This window comes from Erinaceus europaeus, chromosome 10 (genome assembly GCF_950295315.1).
Source record: "Erinaceus europaeus chromosome 10, mEriEur2.1, whole genome shotgun sequence".
Taxonomy (NCBI): domain Eukaryota; kingdom Metazoa; phylum Chordata; class Mammalia; order Eulipotyphla; family Erinaceidae; genus Erinaceus; species Erinaceus europaeus.
In genome coordinates, this window is record NC_080171.1 from 15,516,221 (window position 1) to 15,538,694 (window position 22,474).

Genomic DNA, 22,474 nt, shown 5'->3' on the forward strand with positions numbered 1-22,474 from the left:
CTCATCACTTTGACTAGCAGGACAAAGTCAAAAGAAGTGGAAATTGTTACAGCTTATTCCGACACATGAAAGTATTGAGGGTTAGCTTGGTACAACAGGGAAGGGAAGCTTGAGTTCTGCATCCAAAGAGACCTGGCTGAGAATCCCATTCCCGTGGTATATTTGTGAGTGACCTCGGGAAATGTACTTCATCTCTAAGGTTTAGAGTTTCTTAGGTGGAAGATGGAGGCAAGACCATGTTCAAAGTTGTCATAAAATAATGTACCCAAACCAGAACCTGGCACTGTGTGTGAGAGTACTTTGTAAATAGTCATCATCATTAAAGGGCTAGTCGGTGTGCAGTCTGTGGAGCCGGGAAGGAAAGGGTATGCTCTACTCGCAGATGAAGCAGGAAAGAGTGTTTTGACGTTAGACTGCATGGACCCATCCAGCTCTTTCTTCCATGAAGTTTGGTGGTGACACCTCAGGGATGCCAGTCCCTTCTTTTCTCTGGGTTTATGAGCCAGCTTTCCAATCTATGGCTTAGTTTTTTTTCTTCCTATGGATCCGATCAATTCTGCCCATTGGTCTGTCTAGTCTGATCACTCTGTCTCCTGGAGGCAGGACTGGAACCGGGCATTTTTTAGTGTTTATCAAGTACTGATGTTGCTACAGAATTCACACTCACAGCTTCCACACTAAGCTTCAACCTCTTTGTTTGACCTTCAAGTGAATGATCTTTTTTCTTTTTCCCCACCAGGATTCCTGCTGGGGCTCGGTGCCTACAATATGAATACACTGCTCCTGGTGGCCATTTTTTCCCTTTGTTTTGGATAGAGACACAAAGAAATTGAGAAGGAAGGGGGAGATAGGAAGGAAGGAAAGAAAGAAGGAAGGAAGGAAGGAAGGAAGGAAGGAAGGAAGGAAGGAAAAAAGAAAGGAAGGAAAGAAGAAAGGCACCTACAGCACAGCTTCACTGCTCTTGAAGCTTCCCTACTATAGACAGGGACCAGAGGCTTGAACCCTGGTCCTTGTGCATGGTAATGTGTATGCACTACCGGGTGCACCACCATCCCATTCCCTTCAAATATATATCTTGGTGATACTATTTATTTGCAGATGAACTCTTCTCTCTCATGGTGAAGCATTGGCCTGACAGGTGGCAAATAACTCACTTGAATAGCACACTGCTTTACCATGTGTCCAACCCAGGTTTGAGCCTGGGCCCCACCTTATTGAAGGAAGCTTTACTGCTAGAGTTACTTTCAGCTTCTTTTTTTTTTTTTAAGATTTTATTTATTTATGAGAAAGATAGGAGGAGAGAGAAAGAACCAGACATCATCACTCTGGCACATGTGCTGCCAGGGATCAAACTCAGGACCTCATGCTTGAGAGTCCAAAGCTTTATCACTGCGCCACCGCCCAGACCACTTTCAGCTTCTTTTTATGTATCTTTATTTGTTTATTTATTAATGGATGGAGACAAAGAGAAATTGAGGAGGGAGGGGGAGATAGAGAAGCAGACACACCTATAGCCCTGCTTCACCACTCCTGAAGCTTTCTCCCTGCAGGTGGGGACCAGAGGCTTAAACCTGGGTCCTTGCATACTGTAATGTGAGTGCTTAACCAGGTGCATGCCCCTGCCCATCCCTCCCCCCTTTTTTAATCAGAGCACTGTTCAGTTCTGACTTATTGTCTTGATGCTGAATGCGAGCAACTACTAAAGCAGTATGATGAGTCGGGCGACCCAGATTGGCTGACCATCTCATTGCCTCCCTGGATGCAGCACGCCAAGCCCACTGGCAACAACTCACGGAAAGTCTGAACTTCACCCACTCAAGTAGGAAGGCCTGGAAGCTTCTTCACAGACTGGGTGCCGGTAGCCAACCCCCTCCCGTCTCCCATCCTTCCGTATCTCCAAACTCAGTGGCCAGTCACCTAACTCAAGTTGGACGTGCTAAGATCGACCCAGTCTGGAAAAGAGAAATTTCCCAGGAGTGGTCATCCCACTTGCGGTTATCTTGTCCATCTCCAAAACTCTCTCCCTTTACACTGTCTGAACTGGAAGACACTTTAAAGAGGGTTAAACCGGGAACAGCTGCTGGCTATGATAACATCACCCCAGAACTCATTCTTAACCTGGGTCCCGCGGCAAAGAAGTGGCTCGCTTCATTCCTGTCCCACATCTTGGAATCTGAGTCTATGCCCAAAGTTTGGCGTCGTGCGAAGATTATAGCGGTTTTGAAACCAAAGAAAGACCCAACACTGGCCGCCAGCTATAGACCAATTTCTCTCCTCTCCATGTGTTACAAACTCCTTGAGAGGCTGCTTCTGTCACGTATTTCTCATCTTACAGAGAAATTCCTATCACCTGCCCAAGCTGGTTTCCGCCCAGGAAGATCTACCTGCGAACAAGCCCTGGCCCTCTCAACTTACATTGAAAATGGATTCCAGAAGAATTTAAAGACGGGTGCTGTCTTTGTTGATCTCACAGCAGCCTATGACATGGTCTGGCACCGTGGTCTCCTAGTCAAGATCTCAAGATGCCTGCCTCCATGGGTGGCCAACACTATATCGTTTCTTCTCCAAAACAGAAGATTCCGGGTGCATCTGGGTGACAAGTCTAGCAGATGGAGACTTGTCTCAAGTGGCCTCCCCCAGGGCTCCTACACTATTTAATATTTACATCAATGACCTCCCAGAAACTTCTTCAAGGAAGTTCATCTACGCCAATGACATCTGCTGTGCAACTCAGGCATCCAAGTTCGACATCCTCGAGGAAACACTCATGAAAGACATGTCTCTGATATCTGATTACTGTAAAAAATGGCGACTAATCCCTAGCACTGCAAAAAACGGTATCATCTGTTTTCCATCTACACCATGCCTCGGCCTCACGTGAGCTTAATGTGCAGCCTGGCGATACGAGAATCCGGCATGAAGCCCAGCCAGTCTATCTTGGCGTTACTCTTGATCGCACTCTGTCATTTCACAAACATCTCATAAAAACTGCAGCAAAGGTGGGCGCGAGGAATAACATCATTGCAAGACTGGCCAGCTCCTCATAGGGCGCGAGTGCTTCCACACTACGATCATCATTTCTGGCATTATGCTATTCCACTGCAGAATACTGTGCCCCAGTATGGTTCCGTAGCCCCCATGTCCACTTGGTCGATTCCAAATTATATTCCTCCATGAGGATAATTTCTGGAACCATTCGTTCCACCCCGGTTCCATGGCTGCCAGTTCTTAGCAACATCGCCCCACCAGATATTCGTCAGGATGCGGCATCATCTAAGTTCATTTCCCATGTCTACGCTCGACTGGACCTGCCAATATACGTGGATATCTTCATCCACCCTGTCCAATGCTTGACGTCTCGTCACCCAATCTGGTCCCCTATGCCTACACTGAACTTCTCTGTTCCAAACTCTTGGAAACAGAGTTGGCAGTCAGCTGAGGTAAAGAACAAACACCTCATCACAGACCCCTGCAAGCATCAACCCGGCTTTGACCTAGCACGTTATGATTGGGCCCTCCTCAATCGCTATTGAACAGGCCATGGCCAGTGCGCCACTATGTTCCATCGCTGGGGAGCCAGAGACGACCCGAACTGCCCCTGCGGCTACAGACAGACTATGACCCACATAGTCAACGACTGCCACCTCTCCAGATTCAAAGGAGGTCTCGAAACTTTACATCAGGCTCAACCTGACGTTGTTGACTGGCTACGGAAGAAGGGCAAACGCTAGAAGAAGAAGGTAGTGTAGGGGATTGAACCTGGGACCTCTGAGCCTCAGGCTTGAGAGTTTTTTTTGCATAACCATTATGCTATCTTCCCCACCCTCTTTCAGCTTCTTTCTGTCTCTGTGTCTATAAAAGAAGAAGGAGGAGGAGCAGAAGGAAAAAAAGGCCTTGAGTCTGAGCTCTATTTCTGCCTCTTATTAACTATGTAACTGTGAGCAACTAATTCCTGCCATTTTTGCTTCTCAAGTTCTCAGGATAATGAAATAAAATCACAGATGTAAGAACATGCTTTGATGGAAAAAGAGTCCATGGATAGAGTGGAAAGGGTTGGGAGACCGGCAGTAGTGCAGCGGGTTAAGCGCACGTGGCACAAAACGTTAATGGACCTGCCTAAGGATCCCGGTTTGAGGGCCCGGCTCCCCACCTTCAGGGGAGTTGCTTCACAGGTGGTGAAGTAGGTCTGCAGGTGTCTATCTTTCTCTCCCCCTCTCTGTCGTCTCCTCCTCTCTGTTGTTGTGGTCAAGTGTCGGGCTGCACCTCGGTGAAGAGAGGGGAAGTCCGGAGCAAGGGGGTACACAAATCTTTATTATAGGATGGGGGGGTGGCTCAGGCCACGTGGAGTCAGCTGACAATGGCCGTCCCCACTACCTGGCCACCGGTCGAGAGAATGGAGAGAGATCTGTGAGAGGGGGAGCTGAGAGCTCGGGGGGGGGGGGGGTGAGGGGGCTTTTTATTGGGCGACAACCAGGGGTGACGTCTGGGGCCAGGATTGGTTGAAGGGGGCACTGCTAGGATTTCACAGGGCGTGGTAAAACCTGGGGGTGGAGACTGCATCAGTATAATTCCTCAGCAACATCTCCTTCTATTCCTTTATATCTAAATGGACACAGTAAAGAAAAATGGAATGGAGCAGGCTTAAATGTTTTTAAGGAATGCCGTGCTCAGGTGGGAAGATGTAGGACTTTCTGTGGAGGAGGGAAGGCTTAAATGGCTGCCAACCTTGTGAGATTTATGCGTCCTCCTGTGCTCAACCCCTCTTTAGAGAGAGAGACTTACCTGGAGGGACTCATAGGTTTAAGCGCAGCCTGCTCAACCATCTCTTCACAATATCTCTACATCTTTTCTATATTTCTATCTAGTAATAGCATAAGATGGTTAAAAGTCTGTAAAAGACTATCATGGAGCAGAAACCTTTTGGGCATAAACCTAAATGATATAACAAAACAGGAAGGGACAAGTAGGAGAGTAGTAAAAGCCAGTGTGAAGTGAAGGGAAGGATTGGTGTGTAAAGGAATGTTCCCTGCTTGGGGGGGGGAAGGGGCAAGGGTACATAATGAGGGGGAGGCGGGAGGGCATGGCCCACCAAACAGAGGGGCTATTTGGCATTGTATAGTCCTCAAGGCAACAGTCTGTAAAGTCTATGGATTACTCAGGATCAGTCTATAAAAAACCAGCAGCGTGAAGGGAAATAAGCTGCTTTAAAATTGTGTAGAATGTCTATAGGGTATGCCAGAAAGTCCGATACAAGTCTCAGTCCAAAGTAGATGGCTAGGGGAAGAGTTGGCAGGGGATGAGATGCTGCATGAGGGAGGTCAGCCGCTGGAATTCTGCTTTTCTGTAGATAGCCAGATGGAACCGCCAACATGTGACAGGCAAATCAGAAGAATCTCTGAGGTCTTCTCTAGTTTGTGAAATTCTGACAAAATTAAATAAGATCTTCTAAGTCCTCTGAGGCTTGGGGTGCCCTAGAATCTCAAGACTGGAAAGTATTGTCAGTGTTGGGGGAAATAGTGAGTGATCCTGAAAGAATCAGAGACAAGATGGTCCTCTGAGAGTCAAAATAGGGCATCAACACATAATTGATTACAGCAGAGATTGTCAAGTCATCTCAAAGAAGCAGAATGGTTCTTTCAGTGGGAGAACTTGATGAAAATATGATGTAAAGTGTTGGTATGCATGAGACCCCTTCTGTTTCATTTGGTTTAAATCCCCCCTGCTTAGCACTATTCTATTTACATAACCACTTCATTCTATTTACATAACCGCTGTTAACAAGCACCACCCTCCCTCCAGGGCATTAGTGCTTCAGTGATAGAATTCTCACCTGCTCCACCCCCTCTCCTTGTCACACCCTAATCCTCTCCTTGTCACACTCTGATTTTCACCAGTCACTTTTCTCTCCACCCTCTCTATGTCACATCCTGTTTCCACACTACTTGGCAAGTATATATAAAGACAGCATTGTGAGTTTTAGGGTACCCTGAGTTTAGCTTAGCTCAGTTTAGATTGTGCTGCGTCCTGCATGAATAAAAAGATATTGCGTGCAACCCAGCCATGAGTCCCAGGTCGTCTCTTACCCGCCCGTGAAGCCAGCCCGGCGAAAACAACAGTAAAGTATGGCTAAAGGAAAAAAATCATTAGTAAAAAAAGAATGTTGATTAGTCATGATTAACAAAAAGTGGATAGACAAGCAAACCTTGGTATTGACCATCCAAGGCAGTGGGACTCTGGTTAAGAAAGTAACATGGGGGAGTCGGGCGGTATCGCAACGGGTTAAGTGCATGTGGCACGAAGCACAAGGACCAGCATAAGGATCCCGGTTTGAGCCCCCCAGCTCCCCACCAGCAGGGGGCTCTCTTCACAAGCGGTGAAGCAGGTCTGCAGGTATCTGTCTTTCCCCTTCTCTGTCTTCCCCTCCTCTCTCCATTTCTCTCTGTCAAAAAAAAAAAGGGGGGGAGGGAGGAAAGAGAAAGAAAGAAGCCTAGGTAGTTTCAATGACAAGTGTTTTCCTACCACAGAGATCTAGGTCAGATGTCTCCAAGCACCCTTTAAATTATGTCCACTGTCCTTACAAGATTATCAAGCAACTGGATATTAGTATGGATCCAATGCTGACCCACCAACAAGAAGTGGATGCACTATTCATTAGACTTGGGCAATTATATTTCTTTTTTAGGTTATTTATTTATTCCTTTTGTTGCCCTTGTAGTTGTGTTGTTGTTGTTGTTGTTACTGTTGTTGTTGTTTTAGATGTCGTCGTTGTTGGATATGACAGAGAGAAATGGAGAGAGGAGGGGAAGACAGAGGGGGGGAGAGAAAGATAGACACCTGCAGACCTGCTTCACCACCTGTGAAGCGACTCCCCTGCAGGTAGGGAGCCAGGGACTAGAACCGGGATCCTGACTTCAGTCCTTGCGATTTGCGCCGCCTGTGCAATTATATTTCTTATTGTCAGTTAATAAACTGACACCTGAGTATGAGTTCTTATACAATCTGCTTTCAGGGTTACAATGCTGTAGCCATAGGACCTGAGCAATTGAAAGCTTCAGCAATTCTAGTTTTCTGTGTAAAGTACTAAATTACTCTCCTGGTTCTATACAATAGCCCTGTGACCTAGATCTACTCTGGATCCTGACAAATCAGATTTTTGAGTCAGGGCCTTAAGACATCAGACAGATGAAGCCTGGCTGTGAAGGTCTTTAGGAAGACAGCCAACTGGCCTTCTACAATCGGTTAATCCTTGTTATTGTCCATGCATTTCTTTTGGAACACTACAGAAGAATCTGATTCCTGGTTTGAGCTCTGGCTCCCCACCTGCAGGGGGTTCGCTTCACAGGCGGTGAAGCAGGTCTGCAGGTGTCTTTCTCTCCCCCTCTCTGTCTTCCCCTCCTCTCTCCATTTCTCTCTGTCCTAACAATGACAACATCAATAACAATAATAACTACAACAACAATGAAAAACAACTAAGGGCAACAAAAGGGAAAATAAATAAATAAATATATTTAAAAAACAAAAAACAGATTCCTCCTAGCCTCACGCACATGCAGTGCAGTGACTGCCTCCTATGGAAAACCCGCTAATAGGTGAATATGTTCAAATTCTCTCTTTTTTTAAATTTAAATAGTTCTTTAAAAAAATTTTTTTTTGCAGGGCAAGGGAGATAGCATAATGGTTATGCAAACAGACTCTCATGCCTGAGGCTCCAAAGTCCCAGGTTCAATCCCCCGCACCACCATGAGCCGGAGCTGAGCATGCTTGATGTTTCTCTCTGTGTATGTCTCTCTCTCTCTGCATCTCTCTTAAAAATAAAATAAATAAATAAATTTATATTATCTTTATTTATTTATTGGATAGATACAGTCAGAAATTGAGAGGAAAGGGGGGTGATTCAGAGGGAGAGAGACAGAGAGACACCTGTAGCCCTGCTTTACCACTTGCAAAGCTTTCCCCCTTCAGGTGGGGACCAGGGACTCAAACCTGGGTCCCTGAACACTATAACATGTGCACTCAAGCAGGTGCAGCCTCATCCGGCCTCCGTTCAAACTCTTTATCCTGTCTGGCTCACTGGGATCCAAGTTGCCTTCCCATGCTCCCATTTGTACCCTACACACACTCTGAATTCCAAACTTGTTTTCTAGGCTCATACTATCCATCTCTATCTGAAAGAAGCTTTTTCCTTCCACGCCTCAGAGCACAAGACATAGGCCACTGGTCTCCCTACTATAACCTTTTCTACAATTATTATTACATTTCAGAAGTCCTGTAGCTTATTTCCTCTGCCTTTGCTTTTTTTTTTTTTAAGATTTTATTTATTTATTTATTCCCTTTTGTTGCCCTTGTTGTTTTATTGTTGTCGTTGTTGGATAGGACAGAGAGAAATGGAGGGAGGAGGGGAAGACAGGGGGGAGAGAAAAACAGACACCTGCAGACCTGCTTCACCGCCTGTGAAGAGACTCCCCTGCAGGTGGGGAGCTGGGAGCTCGAACTGGGATCTTTACGCCGGTCCTTGCGCTTTGCGCCACGTGCGCTTAACCCACTGCGCTACCGCCTGACTCCCTGCATTTTCTGTTTTAGAATTCTGCCTTAAGAATGAGAGCTCTGGGGGTCGGGCGGTGGTGCAGTGGGTTAAGCGCACGTGGCGCAAGGCGCAGGGACCAGTGTAAAGATCCCGGTTCGAGCCCCCGGCTCCCCACCTGCAGTGGAGTCGCTTCACGGGCGGTGAAGCAGGTATGCAGGTGTCTATCTTTCTCTCCCCCTCTCTTCCTGTCTTCCCCTCCTCTCTCCATTTCTCTCTGTCCTATCCAACAACAAAGCAACGTCAACAATGGCAATAATAACCGCAACGAGGCTGCAACAACTAGGGCAACAAAAAGGGGGGGAAATGGCCTCCAGGAGCGGTGGATTCATGGTGCAGGCACCGAGCCCAGCAATAACCCTGGAGGGAAAAAAAAAAAAAAAAAAAAGAATGAGAGCTCTATGAATTACAGAAATAAAAGTCTTCCTCTGTTCAAAGAAGGAATTCTCTTATAGGAAAATCTTTTTGAGAGGTCAGATTCGTTTGGCTTTTCATTTATCCACTTGGTCAATTATTTTTTTCTTTTAAGATTTTGTATTTATTTATCAGAAAGGTAGGTGAAGAGAAAGAACCAGACATCACTCTGGTACATGTGCTTCCAGGGACTGAACTCAGGACCCCATGCACAGAGCCCAGTGCTTTACCCTCTGTGCCACCTCCTGGACCACACCACTCAATCAATTAATATTTACTGAATGCCTCTAGGTGCCAAGCAGTGGTGCACAGTGAAAGGGAAAAAAAAGGGGGGGTGGTCTGATAAGGATTCCACCCAGATAGAGACTATGAAAAGAAGTAACAAGTGATTCTTTTAATGTTATTAGTGATGTAATGTTGACTTATAAAGTTACAAGATATCGGGAGTCGTGGTGGCACAGCGGGTTTAAGCGTACATGGTGCAAAGCACAAGGATCAGCATAAGGATCCCAGTTCGAGCCCCTGGCTCCCCACCTGCAGGGGAGTCGCTTCACAGTGTCTGTCTTTCTCTCCCCCTCTCTGTCTTCCCCTCCTCTCTCCATTTTTCTCTGTCCTATCCAACAATGACGACATCAATAGCAACAGCAATTATAACCACAACAATGTTAAACAACAAGGGCAACAAAAGGGAAAATAAGTCAATAAATATAAAAAATTTAATAAATAAATAAATAAAATTACAAGCTATCAGGGGTACAATTTTGCACGATCCCCACCACCAGAGTTCTGTATCACCATTCCCTCCACTGGAAGCTCCAGCAGTTCTCCTAAGGCTGCAGATATGGGTTGACTACTATTTCTACAACTCTCTGTCTACATTTGTATATATTTGTCCTTTTTTTCCCCTATGGTCCTATCTTCTCTTCCTTTCCAAGTCACACCTACACCTATTAGTACTTCCAAATGTCTCTCCCTTTTTCCTCTTCTCTCTCCAGGTCCTGATGGTTTGGAAATTCAGATTCCTTTGGTCACCTTCCCCCTTTACCTCTCCCCCACTGGGAGTATGGACCAAAATTCTTTTTGGGGTGCACAAGGTAAGAGTTCTGGATAAGTAACAAATTGTACTGTGATGTGAGCCCTGAAGGAGGAACCCATAATTCTGAGACTGCAGATTTGGCTTTTCTCGGAACATTATATTTAAGTGAAAATCCAAAAGTAAGAAAGAGTTAGTCAGAAGAGGAAGGGAGAAGTATATGAGTTAAATATGGAAGCAACCAAATGCCAACTGACAGATGACTGGATAAAGAAGTTATGCAACTTACAGTGGAGTACTACTCAGCAATTAAAAACAATGGTATTGTGTCACTTGGGACTAACAAGTGGAACTAGGGGTGACTGGTTATGCTTAGTGAAGTAACTAAGGAAATAAAGTATGGGGAAATTGTGAGGATGTGGGAGAGCCTGGCAGGGCTTGACCTGAGGAGTGCATCTCTCCTGTTAGTCTCTCTCTCTACCGAGATGTTGAGCAAGAAGGGACAGGAGTAATCCCAAAGGTATGCCCCATCTTATCAGACTCCCTGCCTCACAAAGCACCCTGCATTCCTGATACTATGGCCAATTGATAGAAAGAAAAGGGGAGATGTCAGGAAATTGTGAGGAGCCTCACAAAGCACCCTGCATGTTTCTGCCTCCAGGAGCCTGGCATTCCTTAAAACATTAAGTCAGCTCCCCCTGCTCCACCCTGCAGTCCTGATACTACGGCCTATCTACATAATCATTGTTTTGCCTGAAAGATCCCCACCCATTCCATTCCTTTGATCTATCTTCTTTCTACCCTCAAGACCCTCCCTGCCTACAGGGTATTATTAATCCTACCAGTTAAAACCCTCGAAACAGTTGCTAAGGAATTCCTACCTTTCCAGCTACTTTTTGCCCTTCTCTGCTCCTTTCCTAGCCATTTCCGTTTCCAGCTTGCCACTTCCGGGTCTGCCCTAAAAAGCCTTGGCTCTCTGATCAATAAAGAATTGCATTTGCCTCACTGCCATGTGTTTGGTTCCTGAGTCATCTCCCTCGTGTCACTGAGTGAATAGCAGCCAAGGCTGGCTCCGGTCAAGTTCTCTCCAACCCAGAGAGTACACGCCTGGGAAGAGACATCCCCATGCTAACCTAGCAATAAAGAACAACTACCAGATGGTCTTAATCATATGTGGAATATAGAGAATGGGGGGGGGGGGAGTCTGGGAGGTGGTGCAGTAGATAAAGCACTGGATTCTCAACAATGAGGTCCTGAGTTCAATCACTGACAGCACATGTGCCAGAGTAATGTCTAGTTCTTTCTCTCTCTGCCTATATTTCTCATAAATAAATAAATTCTTAGGGAGTCGGGAGGTAGCGCAGCGGGTTAAGCACAGGTGGCACAAAAGCACAAGGACCGGCGTAAAGATCCGAGTTCAAGCCCCCGGCTCCCCATCTGCAGGGGAGTCACTTCACAGGCGGTGAAGCAGGTCTGCAGGTGTCTGTCTTTCTCTCCCCCTCTCTGTCTTCCCCTCCTCTCTCCATTTCTCTCTGTCCTATCCAACAACAGTGACATCAATAATAACTACAACAATAAAACAAGGGCAATAAAAGAGAATAGATAAATAAATAAATATAAAATAAATAAATAAATAAATAAATTCTTTAAAAGAGAGAGAGAGTGAGAGAGGTGAGAGAGAGAGAATTGAAGGGGCAGCATAATGGTTACAAAAAGAAACTCTCATGCCTGAGGCTCCAAAGTCCCAGATTCAATTCCCTGCACTACTATAAGCCAGAGCTGAGCAGTGCTCTGGTTTAAAAAAAAATCTGAAGGGCCAGCTGATGGTGCACCTGATTAAGCGCACACGCTACAGGTTACAGGTTACAGTATACAAGGACCAGGTTCAAGCCTCTGGTCCCCACCTGTAGGGGTGAGGGGAATCTTCATGAGCGGTGAAGCAGGGCTGCAGGTGTCTGTCTCCTCCCCTCTCTATCTTTCCCTCCCCTCTTAATTTCTCTCTATATATATCCAATAATAAATAAATAAATAATATATTTGTTGTTGTTGTTGCCCTTGTTGTTATAGCCTCATTGTGGTTATTATTATTGCCATTGTTGATGTTGTTCGTTGTTGGATAGGACAGAGAGAAATGGAGAGAGGAGGGGAAGACAGAGAGGGGGAGAGAAAGATAGACACTTGCAGACCTGCATCACCACCTGTGAAGCGACTCCCCTGCAGGTGGGGAGCCGGGAGCTCCAACCGGGATCCTTACACCGGTCCTTGCGCTTTGCATCACATGCGCTTAACCCACTGCGCCACCGCCTGACCCCCAAATAATATACTTTTAAAAGAGAGAATTGAAACACATACACTGGAAAAAAAAAGTGGTGACCCATCTATAAGACTTTCATAGAACTCTGGTGGCTACAGTTGGGGGGAGTGGAGGCAAGGAACTTTGGTGGTGGGAGTGGTGTGGACCTGTACCCCTATTAGCTTATGATCTTGTAAATTACTAACTGATTTCATTTATTGATTCATTATTGGATAGAGACAGGCAGAAAGTGAGAAGGGAGAGGAAGATAGAGAGGAAAAGAAACAGAGAGAAACCCCTTGTAGGTGGAGACCAGGGGCTTGAACCCGGGTCCTTGCACACTGTCGTGTGTGTGCTTTACCAGGTGAGCCGCCACCTGGCGCCTAAATTACTAATTTAAAAAAGATAGAAAGCATATGAGTGGGAGTAGGGCAGTAGTGCAGCGGGTTAAGCGCACATGGCACAAAGCACAAGGACCGGCATAAGGATCTCAATTCGAGCCCTCAGCTCCCCACCTGCAGGGAAGTCACTTCACAGGTGGTGAAGCAGGTCTGCAGGTGTCTTTCTCTCCCCCTCTCTGTCTTCCCCTCCTCTCTCCATTTCTCTCTGTCCTATCCAACAACGACAACATCAAGAACAACAACAATAACCACAACAATAAAACAATAAGGGCAACAAAAGGGAATAAATAAATAAACATTTAAAAAAAGAAAGCATATGAGTTAAATTATCTCGATGGCTAATGTCCCTGAGCTACATCAGCCTCATGTCTTCAGTCCCTGCTTGACTATTCTGTCTTCAGATGAGCCTAGTGGATAAATACACACACGCACACGCAGGGGCTACCCCCCCACCCCGGCTCCCTGCCTTCCAGCTCCAGGTAAGCCATCCCCTTTACATTCGCAGTGGTCACGATCATTAAAGTCTGATATCATTTGTTATCCTTAGATTTCCATAGTCGTGATCACACCCCCATTAGCCAAATGATTTTTGTTTCATATTAACTTTTCCTAATCTCATTCTCAGAGAATCCATGCCCTTCGTGTGTGTTGGCTTCATCTAGCACCTAGAAAATGAAATGAGAATTTTGCTTTGTTTGCTATGACACATCCAGTGCTGTGAAGTCTGTCTCACAGAAGATAGTCAATAAATAGTCACCAAATGAACGGGTAAATGGATGGATGGATAGATTGTATCTTCTCTCTTTAGTAGAAGTTCTCTAAAAGCAAAATACTTGTCTGGTTCCTATGTGGGTCACTCCAGCACTTAGATCAATATACAGGGTAGATAATCAATGATCAAAAAAAAAAAAAAAAAGACAAGTGGATTCCAGTTAAACTACTCTAACTATAAAGTTCTTTCCATTCATGGGCTAACATTTCTGACCTCTGGTTCTGTGAAGGACGACTCTACCAGTCTGCCCCATGTGAGTCCTATGTTGGGCACAGTGGCCAGTGTCTTTACAGTCACTTTAAAACAGGGCATCTCTCCAGGGTCAACTCAAGTGCATACTTAGAAGTACTCTGAACATACTTTACAGGAAGAAACATCCTCCTAGGTTTGTGGGATATTCTGAACTTCCCAGAGAGACACTGTGCAAGGAGGTTCTCTCTCTGGATTAGTAATCCAGACTGGAATGGCATTAACAATAATGAATGTTTACTTTGTAATTAATTATAGCTTACTAATGAAGCCACATAAAACCCCAGGTATGTAGGTCAGGGGTTCTAGGTATGTAAATAATCAAGGGGATGAGGGAGAAGATGAGGGCCTAGGCATTTAAAGCGCTCATGCTAGAGCCTCGTGAAGAAAATGATGGGGGGGTCGGGCAGTAGCGCAGTGGGTTAATCTCATATGGCACAAAGTGCAAGGACCAGCATAATGATCTCGGTTCGAACCCCCAGCTCCCCACCTGCAGGGGAGTCACTTCACAAGCGGTGAAGCAGGTCTTTCTCTCCCCCTCCTCTCTTCATTTCTCTATGTCCTCTCCAACAATGACATCAATAACAGCAATAATAACTACAACAATAAAACAACAAGGGCAACAAAAGGGAATAAATAAATATTTAAAAAAAGGAAAAAAAGAAAAGAATGATGGATTTAGGCTGATCCGCCACCAGACTTTCTTCCTGGCTGAATCACTTTAGGTGTAATTTGACCAAAATCAGATCTGTTAACTGCTACAAATTCTTGATTTAAAGGAAGAAGATAAATAGGGGACAGGTATAGAGAGCTTATTTGTGTGGCAGGCTCTGCATTAGGTTCTTTGTACTAAAATATATCAAAAATATTTCCCAGTACCTCCCACAGACATAGCCCAAAGCTAGGTACACAGGCCTGACTGTATTTGAAATAAGAGCTAGAAGTCCAAACACCTTTTTTGGTTTGCATAGATTTTATTTTAATGGTATTTACTCTGAATCTTCTCGAATCTGGTACATGAGTTACAGAAAGTCCACTCAAATAAGTGAGTGCATCTTTTTAAAGACAGACACCACAGCACTGAAGCTTCTTTCTGTGCAGTGGGGGCCAGGTTCAAACCTTGGTCACACACGTGGTAAAGCAACACATTATCCAAGTGAGCTATTTCACTGGCCCAAAAAGTGCAAATATTTAATCCCATTAATTTCACTGTTTGTAAATACAAAGACATTTTCAGTGATTTCTCTCACTAAAGAGTCGTTTCCAAATAATCTTATAATTGAAGTAAGTCCTTTCTTTAAATTATATTTGTGAATCTGAGGCTCTCTCAAAGCTAGGATTCTTAAAATGTTAAAATTTGGGAGAGATAGTTTGAGTTTTTCAAGAACCTGGTGTCAGACATCTGGTCCGCCCCCCTCCAAAAAAAAAAAAAAGATGGCACAGATTCACATATGCACCAAAGATTGCCTAAAACCCAGGGTCTGTGAGCTCAAGGGGAAGATCTGAAGAGAAATTGGCCCTTGATGGGGCTTTATAACTACTGTAAGGACTTTGATATCCACTCTGAGTCGGATGGAAGCGACAGAGGGTTTTGAACTCTCACTTTAACAGATGCATTTTGGCTACTGTGATGTGAACAGACTTAAAAGGGTAGAGGCAGAAGGAGGTTACTGCAAAGAGCCAAGTGAGAGAGGAAGGTGCAACAGAGGAGTAAGACAGTCAGTTCCAATTTGAAGGTGAAGCAATAGGAACTGGTAAACAGACAAGTGAGAAAAGGAGTCAAAGATAATCCCAAAGCCTGAGAAATGTCAGGTCTGGAGTTGCTACTGCCTAGAGTCAAAATGTCTCTAAGACTGTAAGTTTGAGGGAGATGGAATAAAAAGAAGAGCCATGGTAGAAGCCAAGTTTTAGACATTTTGAACTTGAAATGCCTATTAAATATCCAAACAGAAATGCTGGGGAAAAGAAATGTTAAGGGATAGTAGGGGTTAAATTATTATGTGGAAAACTAAGAAATGTTGCACATGCACAAACTATTGTATTTTACTGTCAACTATAAACCATTAATCCCCTAATAAAGAAACAAAGAAAGAATGAATGAAAGAAAGGAAGGAAGGAAGGAAGGAAGGAAGGAAGGAAGGGAGGAAGAAAGAAAGAATGAAAGAAAGAAAGGGAAATGTTAAGGAAACAGTTGGTGGTTTGGTCAAGAATTCTAGAGAAGGATTAGGTCATAATAATGTTCATCTGGGGGGATCAGGTGGTGGTGTACTTGGTTAAACACACATTCTACTATGAGCAAGGACTCAGGTTCGAACTCCCACTCAGGATAGAAGCTTCATGAGTAGTAGAGGAAGTCTTCAGGTGTCCTTCTTTCTGTCTCTCTTTCCATCTCCCCTTCCCCTGCCCCTTCTCAATTTATCTGTCCTATCTTAAAATAAATAAATAAAAGGAAAAAAATCACCACCAAGAGTGATGGATTTGTCATGCAGGCTTGACCAAGCCCCAGCAATAATCCTGGTGGCAATAAGAAAATAAATATGGAAGTCAGGCGTTAGCGCAGCGAGTTACACTCACGTGGCGCAAAGCCAAAGAACCGGCGTAAGGATGCGGGTTTGAGTCCCTTCGCTCCCCAACTGCAGGGGAGTCTCTTCACAAGCAGTGATGCAGGTCTGCAGGTGTCTACCTTTCTCTCCTCCTCTCTGTCTTCCCCTCTTCTGTCCATTCCTCTCTGTTCTATCTAACAACGTAACTACAACAACAATAAAAAACAAGAGCAACAAAAGGGAAAATAAATATAAAATTTTAAAAATATAATAATCTTCATTGTAGAACTGGAATAATGATATGTCTATATGATATTATTATTGAGAGAATTAAACAAGACAAGTCATGTAAAACTCTCAGTGCAGGACTTGGCATATCATATAGCCCCAGTACATTTTAGCTATTATCTTTATTAAAACTTAAATTCTCTCAGTCAGTATTCTTTTTTTAAATTTTTTATATTTATTTATTTTCTTTTTTGTTGCCCTTGTAGTTATTATTGATGTCATCATTGTTAGATATGACAGAGAGAAATGGAGAGAGGAGGGAAGACAGATAGAGGGAGAGAAAAATAGACACCTGCAGACCTGCTTCACCGCCTGTAAAGCAACTCCCGGGCAGGTGGGGAGCCGGGGGCTGGAACCGGGATCCTTACAGCGGTCCTTGCGCTTTGCGTGCGCTTAACCTGCTGCGCTACCACCCGACTCCCCTCAGTCAGTATTCTAATCATTACTATAAAGATGTTAAAAGCAGTGACTGCTTTTAAGATTGACAAGTTGTTTCACATGTCAGTTCTAAGACATGATGTGCAAATGAAAATAAAGTCTCACACAACAGCAGTAGCTTCAGAATTCATCTCTTGCCTCCAAAATCGAAACATGTGAAGACATTCAGAGGCGGAGGAGGTGGCGCGGGGCGGTGGAGGGCAGGATTTGCATGCCTGCAGTCCTAAAGTCCAGCTGCTGCGCTTGTACGTGCCACAGTAGTGCTCTGGTTCTTTCCTCTGTCTCATAAGATAAATCAGTCTTTTAAAAGTATTTTAAAACTTTTGCACGCATTCTTTAATCTTTAAGGTACATTTCATTTACTAAGTTTTTATTTAAAGTATTTTAGAGGCCGGACAGTAGCACACCTGGTTGAGCACACCCATAACCATGTGCAGAGACTCGAGGTCAAGCACCTGGTCCTGACCTGCAGGGGGAAAGCTTCACAAGTGGGGAAACAGAGCCTCAGGTGTCTCTCCCCTTTCTATTTGCCCTCCTCCAGTCAATTTCTCTCCTGTCAGACCAAAAAGCAACATAACAGATAATAAAGTATTTGTGGTCTGGGAGGTGGCGCAGTGGATAAAGCATTAGACTCTCAAGCGTGAGGTCCTAGATCCCCGGCAGCACATGTACCAGAGTGATGTCTGGTTCTTTCTCTCTCCTCCTATCTTTCTCATTAATAAATAAATAAATAAAATCTTTTTAAAAGAGAGAATGAATGAAGTATTTTTTAAAAATTGCTATTATGTGTGAGAGAAAAAGAAACAGTAGAAAAATCAGAGCACTGCTCAGGTCTGGTAAAGAGTGGTGCTGTGGATAGAATCTGGGGTCTTTTAGGCCCCAGGCATGCCAAGTTCTGCGCTCTAACAAGCTCAGCTATTGTCCCAGTCTAATGCCATGCTTCTTAAGTAATCATTGGCCCAGATATTTTTCAAATTTTGGAAAGGGCTTGCCATGAAAAATGAGTCAGTTTAAAAAAAATTGAATAGGGGAGCCAGGCGGTAGCACAATGGGCTAAGTGCACGTGGCACGAAGCGCAAGGAACAGCGTCAGGATCCCAGTTCGAGCCCCAGCTCCCCACCTGTAGGGGAGTCGCTTCACAGGCGGTGAAGCAGGTTTGCAGGTGTCTTTCTCTCCCTCTCTCTGTCTTCCCCTCCTCTCTCTGTTTCTCCAACAACGACGACCACAATAGAACAAGGGCAACAAAAGGGAATAAATAAATATTTAAAACATATTTTAAAAGAATTTTAAAAAATTGAATAGCAACAAGGATCATGCAGTCAGTCATATGGCTTCTATGACAGAAGGCTCACTTATAAGAAGCAAGAGAAATGATTGATAATCCTCTCTCAGCTACAGATATTATTGCTAACCACAAGCTGTCTGGCTCTTTTTAAAACTGATTCACAAAAGCCACAGCCCATGTCTTCCTGAAATAGCAAGCTTCTTAGGGGAATTTGCCTCCATGTTGCAGTGTCTCTTATTAGTCCGCTCACTGATGTTAGCTACTTTGTTGTTGGGAAAGTGGAAACAAGATGGGTTCATCACACACTTTCCAGTCTTTGCTGCAGTAGCTTCTAACATCAAAATCCAAACAATGCTCCATGTTTCTCGCTCCCCATTTCTGAGTTTTGATTATTACTCTTTGGCCTTTAATTCTCCCCCAACATATATAGCCACCTTAATGCTCAGTAACTGTCCATTACTGACCCTCCTAGTCTCCGTTTGTAGCTGCAGGAGAGAGGGAAAGATTTGGACAGTGCCAAAATGCTTCTGGAACAAATGCTCACATCCAGTCACAGGCCTCGTTTGCTGGCTTTAGCAACATCAGCGCTGCATGAGGAAGGGTAGATGTATTCATGAGGGAGAGAAAAAGAAAAAGAAAGGCACAACACCATGGAAAAGGCTCAGTCTCCACCCCCATGTTCCCTCCCACCTGTCAACAAAGGCACATAAATGGAGCTGGTTGTTGCCAATGAGTAGGGCAATGCTCAGTTAAACTTCATAAAACAATTTCATGCCTGATTCTTTTTTTTTTTTTTTTTTTTTGCCTCCAGGGTGGGGCTCAGTGCCTGCACCATGAATCCACTGCTCCTGGAGGCTATTTTCTCCCCTTTTGTTGCCCTTGTTATTGTAGCCTTGTTGTGGTTATTATTGCTATTGTCGATGTCCTTCGTTGTTGGATAGGACAGAGAGAAATGGAGAGAGGAGGGGAAGACAGAGAGGGGAAGAGAAAGACAGACACCTGCTGACCTGCTTCACCACCTGTGAAGCAACTCCCCTGCTGGTGGGGAGCCGGGGGCTCGAACCAGTATCCTTACGTCAATCCTTGCGCTTTGTGCCACATGCACTTGTGCCACATGCACTACTGCCTGACTCCCCCTCATGCCTGATTCTATGTAGATTTACTCCCAGGAATCAGGAAAGAAAGACATCCCAAGGACAAACACCTCAGGGTCCCATAGTCTAGCATAACATTCGAGGGATCAAGGTCCTTCCACTATATCTATGGTTTTCTCTGAGCACTTCAGTCAAACCTCCCTCTTGCTGTGTGCCCCAGAATTCTTAGGTGGAGGAGAGCTAAAGATTCAAGAACCGAAAACTCCCCATGGAAGTTAACCAGTGGCAAGAATTAATGAGTGTGTCTCTGTGTTGGTTTTTCCCTAGTAAAGGAATTATTTTGGTTCTTTGATTTCTACCGGTTTTTTAGGCAGTGTCTAGGACTGAACCCTGGGCCTCTTACATGGACCCCAGTACTCTATACTTATCTAGACCCCTCTCCAACCTCTGTTAGTTTTAGTTTTGTTTTGTGTTTTAATTTTTTTATTATCTTTATTTTATTTACTGTATAGAGACAGCCAGAAATCGAGAGGAAAGGGGGCAATAGAGAGGGAGAGACAGACACCTGAAACACTGCTTCACCACTTATAAAGCATTCCCCCTGCAGGTGGGGACTGGGGGCTCAAACCTGGGTGCTTGTGCACTGTACCGTGTGCGCTCAACCAGGTGCCCCACCACCCAGCGACTCCTTTTCTTCTTTTTTCTTTTTGAGAGACAGAGAGAAACACCAAAGCTTATGGTGGTGTGGGGGACTGAACCTGGGACTTAGGGGCCTCAGGCATGAGAGTCTGTTTGCATAACCATTATGCTATCACCCGACCCAGCCAAAGTTAAAGGAAGAAGGAGTGTTGTTCATTTGTAGGCGTGGTAGTGACAGAGAAAGAGAGGTATCTTATCTCAATGTCTCTTTGAACTGAACATTTAAAACACAGATTCTGGTAGAGGGTAGATAGCATAATGGTTATGCAAACAGACTTTCATGCCTGAGACTCCAGAGTCCCAGGTTCAATCCTCTACACCACCATAAGCCAGAGCTGAACAGTGCTCTGATTAAAATATATATATATATATATATATATATACAGATTCACTAGAAAAAATACCCATCCATGGGCAGCATGAGTATAAAGTTTATCATCCAACCAAGATGCTTTATCAGAGTGCAATAAGGCACTATAAATAACGCTGACAGTACAGGAAGCATAAGCAGAAATGTCCAGGCTAAACAGACATCACCCTCATCATCAAGTGCATTTCTCATCTACCAATGATAATAAAATGTCCTTATTATTCAACAGACCTGGCGCAATAGAAGGTCCTTAGGCTAACTCAGAGAATAAATGCCCTCTCTTCCTGACTGAGAACAGATTACCTTTTGTGCCAGAATTTTTTATTTGGAATGGAGGTGGGGGCACTGAGTGGTGGTACACCTGGGAAAGGTGTATTCATTATATATGCAAGGACTCAGGTTTGGGCTTCCAGTCCCCACCTACAAAGGACAGGGGCCTTCATGAGTGGTGGAACAGTGCTGCAGGTATCTCTCTTCATCTTCTTCCCTCCTTCCCTCTCCCTTTCTGACTTTCTCTTTCCCTATTTCTCTCTGTCCGCATCAGAGAAAGAAAGAAAAAGACCAACAAGAGCAGTGGAGTCATGCAAACACTGAAATATTGAGCCCCATCAATAATTCTGGTGGCAATTAACAAACAAACAGGATAAGGAATGGCTTGTAATATCTTGGTCTGGAAATCACAGGCAGAACTCCAAATTCAATAAGTCTCAGGTTTTTTTTTTTTTTTAATAACTGCATTAAGTGTTAATTTTTAAGCTGATAATTGTGTATGGCCTGTAAATTATGCTACAAAAGTTCAAATGGCCATTGGAAGGAAAAAATAAAAAAAGGTCCCCCACCCCTGATTAGGAAAATGAAAACAAGAGGGACCAGATGATAGCTCATCTGATAGAGTGTACACATTGTAGTGCACAAGGCTCCAGGTTCAAGCCCTCAGTCCCCACCTGCAGAAGGAAAACTACGGGAACAGTGAAACAGTGCTACAGGTCCCTTTCTCTCCCTCTTTCTTTCCTTTTTTAAAGATTTATTTACTTATTTATTTTCCCTTTTGTTGTCCTTGTTTTTTTTTATTGTTGTAGTTATTATTGCTATTGTTATTGATATTGTTGATGTTGGATGAGACAGAGAGAAATGGAGAGAGGAGGGAAATACAGAGAAGGGGAGAGAAAGACACCTGGGAGTCGGGCAATAGCGCAGCGGGTTAAGCTGATGTGGCGCAAAGCACAAGGACCGGCTTAAGGAGCCTGGTTCGATCCCCGGATCCCAATCTTCAGGCAGTGAAGCCGGTCTCCAAGTGTCTGTCTTCCCCTCCCCTCTCCATTTCTCTCTGTCCTATCCAACAACGACAACATCAATAACAACAATAATAACTACAACAACAATAAAAAAAAAAGGCAACGAAAGGGAAAATAAATATTTAAAAAATAAAAATAACTGGGAAATGTTATGCATGTACAAACTATTGTATTTACTGTTGAATGTAAAACATTAATTTCCCAATAAAGAAAATCAAAAATAAATAAATAAATAAAAATAAAGATAGACACCTATAGACCTGCTTCACCGCCTGTGAAGTGACTCCCCTACACTTGGGGAGCCAGGGGCTCGAACCGGGATCCTTACTCTGGTCCTTGGGCTTTGCGCCATGAGCGCTTAGCCCACTACACTACCGCCAACTCCCTCTTTCCCTCTTTCTACCCCCTCTCCCTCCCTCTCTTTCCTCTTCTCTCTTCCCACCCTCCCTCCCTCCTTCCCTTTCCCTCTCAATTTCTCTGTCTCTATAAAAACATAATTAAAAATGTTTTTTAGGGTGCCAGGTGGTGGCACAGCAGGTTAAGCACATACAGCATGAAGCGCAAGGACCGCCATATGGATCTGAGTTTGAGCCCCCAGTTCCCCACCTGTGTGGGGGGTCAATTTATAGGTGGTGAAGCAGGTCTGCAGGTGTCTTTCTCTCCCCCTCTCTGTCTTCCCCTACTCTCTCCATTTCTCTCTGTCCTATCCAACAACAATA

General features: G+C 44.4%; 1 protein-coding gene across 2 annotated transcripts in view; it reads right to left on the bottom strand.

Moving 5' to 3' along the window:
• The window catches only part of FRMPD1 (FERM and PDZ domain containing 1), a 207,480-nt gene that overhangs the window by 182,673 nt on the left and 2,333 nt on the right, over positions 1 to 22,474 (bottom strand). The gene's annotated exons all lie outside the window — the stretch shown is intronic.